We start from the raw sequence: 14,445 nt of genomic DNA, 5'->3' as shown, positions 1-14,445 counted from the left end.
TGCTGGAAACCACAGTTTAGATCAGAGTGGTGCTGGAAAAGCACAGCAGGTCAGGCAGCATCCGAGGAGCAGGAAAATCGATGTTTTGGGCAAAAGCCCTTCATCAGGATGATTCCTGATGAAGGGCTTTTGCCTGAAACGTCGATTTTCCTGCTCCTCAGATGCTGCCTGACCTGCTGTGCTTTTCCAGCACCACTCTGCATGCGAAATCTGCCTAGCTTACTCCAAGCAAATGTACAATCTCTGGAGAACAAGATGGACGAACTCAGATCACGGCTCAGCTTCCAGCATGAACTGCGGGACTGCTGTGCAGTCTGCTTCACAGAAACCTGGCTCAACACACCCATTCCTGTCTGCGCACTTCAGGCTGATGGTTTTTCCATCCATCGTATGGACCGTACAGTGTCCTCAGGTAAGACAAAGGGTGGAGGGGTTTGCTTTTTAATCAACAATTTGTGGTGAACAGACATTGCAACCCTGGGCAGCCATTGCTCCCCAAACCTTGAATTCCTCATCATCAAATGCCACCCCTTCTATCTACCACGGGAATTTACCACTGCTATACTAAGGGCTGTGTACATACCGCCATAAGCAAAGGATGAGGAAGCTCTGCATGTGCTGTACTCCATCACTAACACACTCGAGACAGAACACCCCAAGGGCCTGTTTATTGTAAATGGTGACTTCAAACAAGCCAATCAAGGAAGATGTTGCCCAAGTACTCCCAGAACATTACCTGTCCCACCAGGGGCCCGAACATTTTAGACCACTGCTACACCACTGTGAAAGATGCTACCACTCCATCCCTGCCCTCATTTCAGGAACGCTGACCACAATGCCGTGTTTCTTCTCCTGGCTTACAGGCAAAAGCTCAAACAGGAGACCCCCTCGTGGATACAGGTCCAGTGCTGGTTGGAGGAGGCAGAGGATCAACTCGGTGCTGTCTGGAATCAGCTAATTGGGCCATGTTCAAACAGTCCGCAGGTACCTTGGACGAGTACACCACCACCATCACAGACTTTATCAGCAAGTGTATGGAGGACTGCATACTGAGGAAGCACAGAGGTGGAATGAGTGGAGAGTGTCAAGCTCCTGTGAGTGGTCATCCACTACAACCTTTCTTAAACTCTTCATGTGTACGCACTGGTTACAACATCTCTTCTTCCTCAGGCAGCTGAGGAAATTTGGCATGTCGGCGAATACCCTTGCCAACTTTTATAGGTGCGCCATCGAGAACATTCTGTCTGGATGTATCACTACCTGATATGGCAACTGTACCATTCAAGATCGGAGACGGTTACAGAGAGTGGTGAACTCGGCCCAGAGAGTCATAAAGGCCAACCTCCCATCTATAGAATCCATCTACCAGGCCTGCTGTCAAGGAAAGGCTGTCAGCATTCTCAAAGATCCATCCCACCCTGGCAATGTTTTTCTACAACCTCTACCATTGGGGAGAAGGTACAGAAGCCTGAACACACGCACCAGCCGGTTTCACAACAGTTTCTACCCTACTGTTGTTAGAATATTGAATGGACTCAAAAACTCTTAACATTTGCCTGTACCTGTGTTTTTGTTTTTGCTGCTGTTTACCTATTATTTACTTATCTATGCTATTTAACTCCGTGATCTGCCTGTATTGCTCGCAAGACAAAGCTTTTCACTGTGCCTCAGTACACGTGACAATAAATTCAATTCAATACAATTGCTGAAGGAACAAGACAACAACTAAACAGTTGGAACTCAGGTTTAAAATCTAACACTCCAGGACACTACAAATGTTTGACTGCAGCTGTTTTACCTTCCTGGCTGCATGGGCACCATACTCCATCCCCCCCCATACCCCATCCTTCTTTTTAAGCTTATTACCTGTGCTTCTCTTTGATGCCACGTTTTCATCTTTTTCAGAGTAATAGTATTAAAAACAATGCATATCTTTAAGGTTAAGTTTATGTTTTGTATTTTGTGTGTTAAGAAGGTGAGAGAAACCATTTTGTTTCATTTTAGGGTATTCCTTTGGATTTAGTGAAGAAGGGCCCATAAGCCTATTGTTTACATTCATTTTAAAGATGTTTTACAATCTTGACTTGAGCAGCTTGGTGTTATTAGTGCATTAAAGCAAAACATTCAGAGGAAAACTTGGGCTGTTGCCTAATGACAGAGTCTAGTGATGCAGAGACAGAGCAATCCAGAAAGTCAGTGAGTCTGTGTATATGTGTAGAAGTGGAGTTGTTAGGCTCTCTCGTGAGAAATCCTGCACGAAACCTGCTGGAAACAGTGTTTAGGGAGCTTCTGGGTTTGGTTGAAGTCAATTAGTAGTGAGTTTAGTTTAGCTTATTTTAGTTATCTCAGGGCGGGATACCTGATTAAGAAAATAGCGACCAGTTGATGCACAGAAATTTGTTGGTTACAGCTCTGCCAGCCTGAACAAGAAGCTTTTGTGTTGAAATGGTGGTGACTCCTTGTTTTGGGATTTGGGTGTTTGTAAGAATATTGTTGGGATAAAAGGAATAGTGTGAAGTTGAATTATTTTTCTAGGGTTTTGATTTTCCGATCTTTTTTATCTAGTGTAATATAGTTTATGCTTCTTTCCTTGTTAATAAACGTTTAATCTTTGCTTTGAAAGTATACAGGCAGCCTTTTATGAATGTATTCAGTAACTGACCTCCATAGTCAAAAAGAAACAAAAGTTCGGATCTAACAAGCCAGACTTCATTCTGGGATCTGACTTGTCCAGTATTTAGTTGGGTCATAAAAATGTGACGGTTCATCAGGGATCAAAACTACTTGAATTGAAGGGGAATTTATGAACCCTTAACAAAATGAGCATAGGAGCATGTGATGCTGTGAAGTAAATTGCACAGATTGGAATTTCAAAATAACGTTGACTGTTGCTAAGACTTTTGTGGGCTGAAAAGATGTAACAAATGAGATCATTTAGCAGAAAAATTGAAGGTAGAATTAAAATCAGACTTTTAGAAGGACACTATGATTAAAATGATTACTCAGCATTTAGAATGAAAGGGAGAGAAACCCGAACATTGGTGCATCATATCTAAGGTTCCATTTCAAATGAAAAAGTTGAATTGGAGGGGAAAAAGGAAATGTAAAAGGGAAAGCAGACAGAAAAAACAAGAGCAAGAACAATGGCAAATACAAAAAGTTGGTAAGAAAGAGAAATGAAAAAGCAAAGGTTTGAACTCGAGCCTGAGAGAGAAATCAGAACATGACTTGACTGAAGAAAAGTGTAAAGATAAGGAAGAGAGAAGAAATATTAGTATAGAGGCTGATTCTAATTCTACTGAAGTATTTGATTTAAATAAAAATCTTCATTTAGTGACTCAATTTACAGAGGATAGATTTGGAAGTTATTTCATCTTATTTGAAAAGATCATTGTGAAGATGTAATGGCCATAAGATATTACGGAGAGTCTTGACAGGACAGCTATGAATGTGTGCATCAGTATGTCAGAACAGCAGTATGCTGACTGTTAAGTTGTTCAGAGGATAATACTCAAAGCTCACGAGCTTTTCCCTGCAGTCAATCATTAAAATTTAAAACTATGAGAAAGAAACAAAATCAGATATTTGTAGTATTTACAACAAACAAAGAAAGATGTGTGATCAGTGATTTCAAGCACAGAAGTTGTTGCAAATTCTTTTGTATTCCATTAAAATTGGGAAGTTCAAAACCAGGGGGCATATTTTTAAGGTGAGAGGTGAAAGTTTTAAAAAGGATATGAGGGGGGAACTTTTTTATGTGGAGTCGTTTGTGTGTGGAATGAACTGTCAGAGGAAGTGATGGATACAGGTACAGATACAATGTTTAAAATATATTTGGATAAGTTCACAAATAGGAAATGTTTGGAGAGATATGGGCCAAATGCAGGCAAGTGGGACTAGTTTAGTTTGGGAACATGGTCAGTGTAGATTAATTGGACTGAAGAGTTTGTTTCCATGCTGTATGACTATGTGGCAAATTTGATCTGTGCACACTTTGATTCCTTTCAGTTTCTCCTGATGCCATCCCAAACATGTCCTACTTATTTTTTTCTAAACAATATTCACAGCTTCATCCCTCTAGACTTTGATTTTCTGTTCCAACACTATGCAATTTTAAAATGATATCAATCTAGTCCCCTAGGGTTTGCAACTGGTCTTGTGAGTATTGTCAGCTTGCCTGGATTCCTGCTTTTATATCCTATGTCTCAACACTGATAAACGCTCCTGGTTTGGTGTTGATCGACAGGAACACTTCAAGGTCACTTTGTGGTCTCATTGAACGTAGAACATAGAACAGTACAGCACAGGAATGGGCCCTTCGGCCCACGATGTTGTGCCGAACATGTTACCAAATTAATCTGATCCTTTCTGCCTGTCCATGGTCTACATCCCTCCATTCCTTGCATATTCATGTTCTTATCTAAAGGTCCCTTAAACACCCCGAACACTGCCTCTACCATTCCAGCGCACATTCCAAACTCCGACCACTCTCTGTGTAAAAAACCAGCCCCTCATATCTCTTTTGAACTTTTCTCCCCTCGCCTTAAATGCATGCCTTCTTGTATTAGACATTTCAACTCTGGGAAAAAGATTCCGACCGTCAACCCTATCTATGCACCTCATAATTTTATAGATTTCTAGCAAGTCTCCCCTCAGCCTCCTCCATTCCAGAGAAAACAATTTGAGTTTTACCACCCTCTCGTAATAGCTCACATCCTCTAATCCAGACAGCATCCTGATTAACCTCTTCTGCACCCTCTTCAAAGCCTCCAAATCCTTCCTGTAATGTGAAGGCCAGAATTGAACACAATAGTCTAAGTGTGGCCTATCCAGAGACTGATAAAGCTGCAATATGACATCCTGACTCTTGTACTCCATTCCCTGACTAATAAAGACAAGCATGCCATACGGCTTCTTTGCTACCCTATCTATTGTGTGGCCACTTTCAGGGAACTATAGACTTGAACCCCAAGATCCTTCTGTACATCAAAAGGTCTCTGACTTTTCTATTGAAAGACCTTAGTTAAGCAATTCTACAAACCCTTGTATGGCCTCTATTCTGTCCATTAGTGATGTGGACACACCAGTACTTCTATTTGAGCCAATCCTTTGCTTCGCTGAATTAGAAATAATGTGGAGGTGCTGGTGTTGGACTGGGATGGACAAAATTAAAAATCACACAACACCAGGTTATAGTCCAACAGATTTATTTGGAAGTACAAGCTTTCGGAGTGCTGCTCCTTCTTTAGGAAGCTAGTGGGGCAGGATCATAGGACACAGAATTTATAGCAAAAGATCATAGTGTCAAATAACTGATGTGATATATTGAACAAACCTAGATTGCTGTTAAGTCTTTCATCTTTTAGAATGGGTTGCAGATTTCAATTCATTAATATGTAAATCCCAGAACTCCTTTCAAGTCACATTCCCGAGATGACTTAAGTTTTATGACACTGATCTTTTGCTATACATTCTGTGTTCCCTGATCCTGCTCCACCAGCTACCTGACGAAGGAGCAGTGCTTCGAAAGCTTGTCCTTCCAAGTAAACCTGTTGGGACTATAACATTGTGTTGTGGGATTAGAAATAGGCAGAGATTTTATACTCTCAGAAACAAGATCAGAGTTAGGGGTGTTCCTTCCTTAATAGTAGAAAAACATAAGCAATTTCGGAACAATACGAATTGCATAGCCTAACACTCTTGTAACGGATGCCTTAAATGCATTTTTAACTGCCTGCTCTGCTAACTTCAGGAATGCATGGATTAGCACATCAAGGTCCCCCGATCGCCAGTTCTTTGCTGGACAATACCATCCATACTGTAATTACTTACCATATTAGCTCTCCCCAACTGCATTACCTCACACTTTTCAGGATTGAATTTCATTTGCCAATGCTCTGTCTGCCTGACCAGTCTGTTGATATCCTTTTGCTGTTTATGGATATCCTCCTCATTATTTACTATGCTACTACTGGGATGGGTTGAGGTGGAGGAGGGAACGTTGGGGAGGAGATGAACACATCTTCAAATGTGCTATCCACAAATCAGCCTCATGATGGCACTTTTGTGCCCTCAACAGCCGCTCAGGTTCCAAAGCCCAGAACTTGAGTTGCTACACCTCCTGCACACATGGTCATCCAGACTGCCAATGGCGTCTCAGATTTCCCACGTGGTGTACCAGCCTGGCCTCTGCAGATATAAATAGAATAGAAAATAAATACTAAATCGAATACTAAAACTAAGGGTTTTATGTTACCCCTACCCTCACTTAAATATAGACTAGAAAATTATTTTATTCATTTTATGCCAAATAAGCAACCACAACTCCTTAATTCTATCAAGCAAAGAAGTTAAGTTTTGCAGTTCTAAAATATTAATTATCTATGTTAAGGATTTTATGTTCTTAACTTAAACCAACATCCAGTCGCCAAGAGACAAAGCAAAATACCTAACAGCTACCTACTTGCTCTCTTGCGATATCACCCTTTGATTTTGTTAAAGTTGCTTTGCCGTTGGCTCATTTGCTCCTGGGACATCATCCAGAGCAACACGGGAACATGGGAAGATAGGAACAGAGGTGCGCTATTCAGCCTCTGAAGCCTGCTGCACCATTCGATTATATCATGGCTGATCTGTGTCCTAATTCCACATTTCTGCCTTTGGCCCAGATTCCTTTAGACCTATGTTTAACAAAAAAAATCTATCACAGATTTAAAATTAACTATTGATCTAGCATTCACTTTCGTTTATGGAAAAGAGCTCCAAATATCTACCAATGTGCTTTCTAATATCTCTCCTGAACATCTGGTTCTAATTTTCAGACTATGCCCCTGGTTCTAGAATTCCCAACCAGTCTTTTTCTGTTAAGATCTTCATCAATCAGATCATCCATTAATTTTTTTAAATTCAAGGGAAAACAGGCCTATTTTGTCTGATTTCTCCTCATAGCTTAATCCCTAAAGTCCAGACATCATACTTGTAAACCTACATTGTATTCCCTTGAAGGCCAATATAACCTTCCTAAGAAGTGCTTCTCAGATCTGTTCACAGTACTCCAAGTCAGGTCTAACCAGGGTTTTGTATAACTGCAGGTTGTTTCTGCATCCTTGTCCTCCAGACCTCTACATTGAGTCACAGAGTCCATGCCGACCAGATGTCCCAACCCAATCTAGTCCCACCTGCCAGCACCCAGCCCATAATCCTCCAAACCCTTCCTATTCATATACATATCTAAATTGCCTTTTAAATGTTGCAATTGTACCAGCCTCCACCACTTCCTCTGGCAGCTCATTCCATATTTGTACCACCCTCTGTGTGAAAAAGTTGCCCCTTAAGACTCTTTTATATCTTTCCCCTCTCACACTAAACCTATGCCCTCTAGTTCTGGACTCCCCCACCCCAGGGAAAAGACCTTGTCTATTTACTCTATCCGTGCCCCTCATGATTTTATAAACCTCTATAAGGTCACCCCTCAGCCTCTGACACTCCAGGGACAACAGTCCCAGCCTGTTCAGCCACACCTTATAGCTCAAATCCTCCAACCCTGGCAACATCCTTGTAAATCGTTTCTGACCCTTTCAAGTTTCACAACATCTTTCCAGTAAGAAGGAGACCAGAATTGCATGCAATATTCCAACAGTGGCCTAACCAATGTCCTGTACAGCCGCAACATGACCTCCCAACTGCTGTACTCAATACTCTGACCAATAAAGGAAAGCATACCAAATGCCTTCTTCACTATCCTGTCCACCTGCGACTCCACTTTCAAGGAGCTATGAACGTGCACTCCAAGGTCTCTTTGTTCAGCAACACTCCCTAGGACCTTACCATTAAGTGCATGAGTCCTGCTAAGATTTGCTTACCCAAAATGCAGCTCATCGCATTTATCTGAATTAAACTCCATCTGCCACTTCTCAGCCCATTGGCCCAACGTTTCAAGATTCTGTTGTAGTCTGAGGTAACCCTCTTCGCATTCCATTACACCTCCAATTTTGGTGTCATCTTACTGCAAACGTACTAACCATACCTCTTATGCTCGCATCAAAATCATTTATATAAATGACAAAAAGTAGAGGACCCAGCACCAATCCTTGTGGCACCCCACTGGTCACAGGCCTCCAGTCTGAAAAACAACCCTCCACCACAATACTCTGTCTTCTACCTTTGAGCCAGTTCTGTATCCAACTGGCTAGTTCTCCCTGTATTCCATGAGACCTAACCTTGCTAATCAGTCTCCCATGGGAAACCTTGTCGAATGCCTTACTGAAGTCCATATAGATCACGTCTACTGCTCTGCCCTCATCAATCCTCTTTGTTACTTCTTCAAAAAACTCAATCAAGTTTGTGAGACATGATTTCCCTTGCACAAAGCCATGTTGACTCTCCCTAATCAGTCCTTGCCTTTCCAAATACATGTACATCCTGTCCCTTAGGGTTCCCTCCACCAATTTGTCCACCACTGACATCAGGCTCACCGATCTATAGTTCCCTGGCTTGTCCTTACCACTCTTCTTAAACAGTGGCACCACGTTAGCCAACCTCCAGTCTTCCGGCACCTCACCTGTGACTATCGATGATACAAATATCTCAGCAAGAGGCCCAGCAATCACTTCTCTAGCTTCCCACGGAGATCTGGGGTACACCTGATCAGGTCCTGGGGATTTATCCACCTTTATGAATTTCAAGACATCCAACACTTCCTCCTCTGTAATATGGACATTTTGCAAGGTGTCACCAACTATTTCCCTACTTTCTATATCTTCCATATCCTTTTCCACAGTAAACACTGATGCAAAATACTCATTTAGTATCTCCCCCATTTTCTGGGGCTCCACACAAAGGCCACCTTGCTGATCTTTGAGGGGCTCTATTCTTTCCTTAGTTACCCTTTTCTCCTTAATGTATTTGTAAAAACCCTTTGGATTCTCCTTAATTCTATTTGCCATAGCTATCTCATGTCCCCTTGTTGCCCTCCTGATTTCCCTCTTAACTATACTCCTACTGTCTTTATACTCTTCTAAGGATTCACTCGATCTATCCTGTCTATACCTGACATATGCTTCCTTCTTTTTCTTAACCAAACCCCCAATTTCTTTAGTCATCCAGCATTCCCTATACCTACCAGCCTTTCCTTTCATCCTAACAGGAATATTCTTTCTCTGGATTCCCGTTATCTCATTTCTGAAGGCTTCTCATTTTCCAGTCGTCGCTTTACTTGCGAACATCTGCCCCCAATTAGCTTTTGAAAGTTTTTACATTAGATTAGATTAGATTCCCTACAGTGTGGAAACAGGCCCTTTGGCCCAACCAGTCCACACCGACACTCCAAGGAGTAACCCACCCAGACCCATTTCCCTCTGACTAATGCACCTAACACTATGGGCAAGTTAGCATAGCCAATTCATCCGACATGCACATCTTTGGACTGTGGGAGGAAACCAGAGCACCCTGAGGAAACCCATCGGGAGAATGTGCAAACTCCACACAGACAGTTGCCTGAGGCTGGAATCGAACCTGGGACCCTGGTGCTGTGAGGCAGCAGTGCTAAACACTGAGCCACTGTGCCACCTTGTTCTTGTCTAATACTGTCAAAATTGGCCTTTTTCCAATTTAGAACTTCAACTTTTAGATCCGGTCTATCCTTTTCCATCACTATTTTAAATCTAATAGAATTATGGTCACTGGTCCCAAAGTGCTCCCCCACTGACACCTCAGTCACCTGCCCTGCATTATTTCCTAACAGTAGGCCAAGTTTTGCACCTTCTCTAGTAGGTACATTCACATACCGAATCAGAAAATTTTCTTGTACACACTTAACAAATTCCTCTCCATCTAAGCCTTTAACACTATGGCAGTCCCAGTCTATATTTGGAAAATTAAAATCTGCTACCATAATCAGCTTATTATTCTTACAGATAGCTGAGATCTCCTTACAAGTTTGATTCTCAATTTCCCTCTGACCATTAGGGGGTTTATAATACAATCCCAATAAGGTGATCATCTGTTTCTTATTTCTTAGTTCCACCCAAATAACTTACCTGGATGCATTTCTGGGAATATCCTCCCTCAGTACAGCTGTAATGCTATCCCTAATCAAAAACGCCACTCCCCTTCCTCTTTTGCCTCCCTTTCTATCCTTCCTGTAGCATTTGTATCCTGGAACATTAAGCTGCCAGTCCTGCCCATCCCTGAGCCATGTTTCTGTAATTGCTATGATATCCCAGTCCCATGTTCCTAACCATGCCCTGAGTTCATCTGCCTTTCCTGTTAGGCCCCTTTCATTGAAATAAATGCAGTTTAATTTATTAGTCCTACCTTGTCCTTGCCTGCCCTGACTGTTTGACTCGCTTCTTTTCTCAACTGTACCAGTCTCAGATTGATCTCTTTCCTCACTATCGTCCAGTGATACATGAATTCAAACAGCAAAGGCAGTAACTGCGCAGTTTCACGGTGGTGTCAGTTTCTTTCTCTCTCTCTCTCTCTCTCTCTCTCCTGCACTAACCTCATTCAATATTCCTTTGTAATTTTATGTTATCATCTACACTGTCTACAATTCCTAACTTTGATTAACCAGCAAATTTGAAAAATGACTTTCTCTGCTATTGTCCAAGTTGTTCATAAATAATGTGAATAATTCAGGCTCTAACACAGATTGTTGTGGGATACCACTGATCACATCCTGCCAATTTGAGTTCCTACCCAATATCCCTACTTTCTGTCACCTTCCACTCAACCAATTTCCCAGCCAAATCAGTAATTTGCTCTCATTTCAGTGGGGTTTACCATAATTAACAGTCACGTATGAGGGACTTTATCAAATGCTTTCAGGAAACCCATATAAATAACATCCATAGACATCTTTAGTCACTTCTTCAAAAAAAATATAAATAACATCCATAGACATCTTTAGTCACTTCTTCAAAAAAAAACCCCCATGAGGCTTGTCAGACATGACCTACCTATCATGAATCCATGCTGGATCTCCCTAATTAAACGAACTTTTCAAGGGGTACAGTTATCCCATCCTTGATTATAGACTCACTGTCTCACTGCTCCTAAAAACTTCACTGTCGCCGCTCCCAATTATCACACAGCTCCACTGCTGGTTTGTCTGATTCTGGGACATGTCCACTCTCAGTGTTGCTTTTAACCTTGCTACCACTATTGTTGAATCCCACATAGGTCCATTACAGATTTTATTTATTTAAAAAATGTATGTTATGCATGTCAAAATCTTTGTATATATATACTGAGTCACAAGTATTGTACAGTGGTATAATAAGGAAACAAACAAACATCGGAGTTTGACTCGATCCAAAAAAACCAAAAGCCCTCTCTTACACATGCATTACTATATTTACATACATTTGAGGCACACGGACGGTCATTTAACATCAGCAGGAAGACCTTACATGATGGTCTTTCCCCACTGCACCTTGGCAGCAGCTGCCCCAAGCTTTCGTGCATTCCTCAGCACGTAGCTCTGGACCTTGGAATGTGCCAGTCTCCAACACCCAGTCAAGGTCAACTCCTTGTTCTGGAAGGCCACAATGTTGCGGACACACCGAGTTCATGGTTCTCCAGGTGCAGTCAATGTTTGTCTTGGTGTGCATCCCGGTGAACAGCCAATACAGCACAGAGTCCCACATCACAGAGCTGCCTGAGGACAAACCTCAGCAAAAACTCTGTTTCTGGATCCATACCTCACGAACAGTGATGCTGACTGCCTGTCTTTGTATCTTCAAATTGCCCTTTTCTCTCGGTGATGCTGACTGCCTGGGTTAAGGAACTCAGCCCACCCACTCCTATCAAATCAGTCGAAAATGCCAATGAGGAGGTGGAGACAACCTCAAATGCCAGCCAACAAGGAAAGGGCAGTAACGCATGGGTTGGCAGTTGCATCTAATTATCAACAAAATGTTAGGAGTGGCTCATGAAAATCCAATAACAGATCACTTAGGCATCAGGAAGCCAAAATACAAATACATTTTTATTAGTCTGGGTGCCATAAGAATATGGTTAAATTTTAAGAGGGATACTATATGTTTCAGATTGTGGGGAAGCTTCAATTATCAACTGAACCTGCACTCCTAACTCTGATAATAATCGTTTGAAGAAGGGTTTAACAGGGTTTTAATAGTTTGTGCAGGACATTTACCTAAAACCAGAAGGAGGAAGCAGTATCTTTTAAATAATTATTGGTGTTTCAACAACATTTCCAGAAGCAGTACTGTTGGGAAAGTTATGACAGTTATAGTAGTAAAACGTTAGCTCAATTTTATGCATTACCTAAGGAAGTACATTCAGATCAAGCTTAAGCTATAAGTTAGAAATATTCAAGAAATACTGAATAGTTTGGGAATAGATTAATTTACATGTTCAGCTTATCATCCATAATTACAGGAACATTAGAAAGATATCATCAAGCGTTAAATTCTTTTAGAGTCAATTGTCAGGAATGTCCTAATGATCAAAATAAAGGAATTCCAAGCTGGGAAGTTGATTTGCAGATGTTTCATCCCCTGTCCAGGTGATAGCTTCATTGCTTTGGAGCCTCCTGTGAAACAGTGCTGTGCTGTGTCTTCTGGAATTTATTTCGTTCAGTTCCTGTTGTTTCCGGTTTTTCATTGTAGTGGCCAGTATGTTGGGTCTAGGTCAATGTATTTGCTGATGGAGTCTGGCTGAGTGCCATGTTTCTAGAAATTCTCTGGTTGTCCTCTGTTTAGGTTGCTCTATGATCATTGTGTTGTCCCAATCGAATTTGTGGTCCTTGTCACCTGTGTGTGTGGCTACTAGGGACAGCTGGTTGGGGTGTTTGGTGGTTCGTTGATGTTCATGAGTACGGATTGCTAATTGTCTGCCTGCTTGCCTTATATAGTGTTTCATGCATTCTTTGCATGGAATCCTGCAATTTACGTTTGTCTAACATGATGGGTATAGGGTCTTTCATTCTGGTGAGTTGTCAGAACGTGGCTGTCGGTTTATGAGCTGTCATGGATCCAAGTGGTCAGAGAAGTCTGGCCTTTAGTTCCAAGACTTTTTTATATAAGGTATGATTAGGAAGTGCTGGTGTTGGACTGGGTGGACAAAGTTGAAAATCACACAACACCAGGTTATAGTCCAACAGGTTTATTGGGAAGCACTAGGTTTTGAAGTGCTGCTCCTTCATCAGGTGGTTGTGGAGCAGAATCATAAGACACAGAATTTATAGCAACAGGATTGCAGTGTCATAGAACGTAATATTGAACAAATTTAGCTTAAGTCTTTCATTTGTTAGAATGATCACATTAGTTTCGGTTCCTTCATATGTAAATCCCAGAACTTTTTTAAAAGTTACATTGTCAAGATAGCTTTAACAAGGTGCCATCTCAGCTCAGATAATGCATTGAAGGTGTGAGGTTAAGGTCGAACTGTGTCCAATGTAAGGACAGACTGATTCTATTTCTAAAGTGGGATTTACAGAACCTTACAAAGATTTATGCAGTTTTTGAGCAAAATAAAATGTAATGATGCAAGTACAAATTCACCCCACAAACTTATGTGTGTGTTTATGCAGTGTGGACAGAATGAGTGTGTGCATGTGGGTGTGCATGTGGGGGTGTGAGTATCTGTACGAGAGTGTGCGTGTGTGAGTGTAATGGTGTATAAGTCTGTGAGAGGGTACGTGTGTAGATCTGAGTGCGGGAGATGTACATGTGAGTGTATGAGAGAGAGCTTGTATATGAGAGAGGGTCTGCATAAGTGTGTGGGTCTGTAGGAGTGTGTTTGTGCGTGTGTGTGCATGCGCACTTGAGTGCGTGTGTGTGAAAGAGTGTATAGTGCAGTGGGGTCACCTGTAATGTGACATGAACCCTAGGTGCCGTTTGAGGCCATCCCATTGGTACCGACCTTGGCTATCAGCCTCTGCTCGGCCACTTTGCGTTGTTGCCTGTTCCAAAGTCCACCTTGGAGGATGGTCACCTGAAGGTCCAAGGTCAAATGTCCCAGACCGCTGAAGTGTTCTCCAACTGGGAGGGAACACTCCTGTCTGGTGATTGTTGTGCGGTGCCCATTCATCCATTGCCGTAGACTCTGCTCGGTCTTGCCAATGTACTATGCCTCAGGGCATCCTTGCCTGCAGGGTATGAGATAGAGGAGAAAGTGAGGTCTGCAGATGCTGGAGATCAAAGTTGAAACTTTATTGCTGGAACAGCACAGCAGGTCAGGCAGCATCCAGGGAACAGGAGATTCGACGTTTCGGGCACAGGCCCTTCTTCAGGAATGAGCAGAGAGTGTTCAGCAGGAGAAGATAAAAGGTAGGGAGGAGGGACTTGGAGGAGGGGAGTTGGAAATGTGATAGGTGGAAAGAGGTCAAGGTGAGGGTGATAGGTCGGAGTATGGAGATCAGAGCTGAAAATGTGTTGCTGGAAAAGCGCAGCAGGTCAGGCAGCATCCAGGGAACAGGTG

At 42.2% G+C, this 14,445-nt stretch overlaps 1 pseudogene; it reads left to right on the top strand.

Moving 5' to 3' along the window:
• Nucleotides 1–255: 255 nt before the first annotated feature.
• LOC122551035 overlaps nucleotides 256–14,445 on the top strand; it is a 59,018-nt pseudogene continuing 44,828 nt past the window's right edge.

This window comes from Chiloscyllium plagiosum, chromosome 6 (genome assembly GCF_004010195.1).
Source record: "Chiloscyllium plagiosum isolate BGI_BamShark_2017 chromosome 6, ASM401019v2, whole genome shotgun sequence".
NCBI lineage: Eukaryota > Metazoa > Chordata > Chondrichthyes > Orectolobiformes > Hemiscylliidae > Chiloscyllium > Chiloscyllium plagiosum.
This window is presented reverse-complemented; position numbering and strand designations above follow the sequence as displayed.